Here is a 2,533-nt window from a genome sequence, read left to right as displayed (position 1 = left end):
TATGAATGTCAAAAGTGTAGTATTAATATGCTTTAGAAGTCGCCCCGTATTAAAGAATTCCAGCACTCATACGGGAATATTTGTTGGGAACATTCCACTACGTGCTTATTCGGACGAGACCACCCATGATAAAATTGCCAATGCATTTAATAATTCGACACGGAAAACACTATCATTTATTGCCCCTACAATTCAAAAAGGGGAAGTTGTGGTTCGGCCTTCTTTAGATACAGTGCGTGATGGGTCTAAACGGTGGAAATCTACTGCAGTTGGATACTTTATGGGAAAACGGCCTTATTATCATCAGTTGAAGGACTACGCTCATTCGATATGGCCTGCTCTACGTGAGGTGACAACGACAGTTAATGGCTTTTTCTTCTTCCAATTCAAGACAGTCATTGATATGGAGGAGGTAATAGAAGGAGGTCTGTGGCTATTTCAAGGGCAGCCAATAGTTCTTCAAAAGTGGGAACCGGGTATGGCCATGAGAAAACTGAAAACAAGTACCCGTCTGGATTAAAATTAGACACCTTCCAATGGAATACTGGACGACGGAAGGATTGAGTACTGTTGCAAGTGGAGTGGATAAACCACTTTATCCAGATGCGATAACGAGAGCATGCACGAGACTGGACTACGCTCGTGTGTGCATGATGATTGACGTGACACAGACGCTGAACAAACATATTATTATCATGACACCAGATGAAGATTGTACTGTACCATATTTTTCATTAATGAAATTTACCATTACCGGACACCAGATGAAGATGGTACTCAATTTATCCACTGTCATGTTACTACTCATGCACCTCATGAGTTGATTGCTGTCACTATTGTTTATGGAGCTAATGTAGTGGCTGAAAGAAGGGCGCTTTGGGGAACCCTGGAGACTAGAGCTACCCAATGTGTCGACATCCCATGGTTGGTTGGAGGGGACTTTTTTTTTGGTAAAAGTAAGTTTCATTGAGTAAAAATGTTACAGTACAACAATATGGTCCCAAAATGGTTTATCCCTCGACAGGCCAAGGGATTCGCCACAATCGAAATAAAGCATGTGTACTGACTGATCTAGAGAGTGAGATGCTATGGATTCGCTGTCGAATGTCCTCAATGATCAATAATGCTTTGGTGGTAGGCGTCCTCTCGGTGTTATCGAATCGTCTCAGGTTTCTTTCCTTCCAAATGTGGTATACACATGCTGCAAGTAGTGCTCTATAAAACATGTTGATTATGTATTTACCCCTCCATCTTTGTGAAGCCCATGTAATGTCATCTTTCCACTCTCTATTGGGCCATAAGAATCGTACCGTTCTTCGAATTTCCGTGAGACATCTTCAACTAAACAATAATAATCATATACTTTCTGTCAATATCAAATAATTATTTCTATTCAACACCTACTATTAAAATAGAATAACATCCATCATGTTGGTGGATTCGAACCCTTCACCTTAGAGTCACGAAGCCTCAACTTCGCCAATTGAGCCAAACCTCATTAGCCCCATGGACGAGATCTAAGTGAAGTGTGTGGCACTTCCAGAGATATTCAAATAGCTATGGACGATTTTAATGCTTGTATTGAGAATGCAGGATTACTCCCACTACCCATGCAGGGTGAATGGTTCACGTGGCATAACCGCAGCGTGACACCACGGAACCTGTGAAAAAGACTGGACCGTATGATGATAAATGATAGATGGATGTCTTGGTTCTCGAATGCATCTTATTCTACCCTCACCCCACGCACCTCAAACCACTCACCGATGGTGCTTAATGGGGATAGACAACAACGATTTGGAGGTATGTTCCGATTCGATAATTACCTCGCCCATTCACCTGAGTTTATTGCCAGTGTGCAGAATATATGGCAGCACAACATTATTGGAACACCTATGTATTCTGTAACACGGAAATTCAAAGCACTTAAATCGGTCTTTCGAGAACAACGGAGGAATAAGGGTGACCTATTGCACAATGTGCAACTGGCTAAAGGATTTCTAGAAGCAGCACAGATACTTGTTAGCTCGAGTAGACGAGAAGAACTATACATACAATTGGAACACTGCTGCCGGCTTGTCTTGACCAAGGCAGCCAAAATGGAACAAATAATGCTACAACAACGAGCGAAAATGCAGTGGATGAAAAGAGGTGACCAATTCTCCCGAGTATTCTTTCGTAAGATTGCTCAAAGGAGATCGGCGAGGAGGATCTTACAGATCAATGATGATCATGGAGTCACCCATTCTAAACCAGAAGAAGTAATCAATGAGTTTGTCACATATTATCAAAACCTCCTAGGTGGGGAAAGACGACAAACTATGATAGATCTTCGATTCCTCCAACCTTGGGCTCGACATGTATTGACTGTGGAAGAAGCTAGCTCTTTACTATTACCAGTTACACCAGCGGATGTCAAACAGGCGGTTTTTGACATTGCAGAGGATAAGGCACCAGGTCCGGTGGGTATTCATCGGGCTTTTTCAAGGCTGCATGGCCTATAGTAGGGCAGGAGGTGACTACGGCAGTGATG

Source organism: Sesamum indicum, linkage group LG1, assembly GCF_026168435.1.
Source record: "Sesamum indicum cultivar Baizhima isolate 11 linkage group LG1, ASM2616843v1, whole genome shotgun sequence".
NCBI classification, from domain to species: Eukaryota; Viridiplantae; Streptophyta; class Magnoliopsida; order Lamiales; family Pedaliaceae; genus Sesamum; species Sesamum indicum.
Note: the sequence above shows the minus strand (reverse complement) of the source record.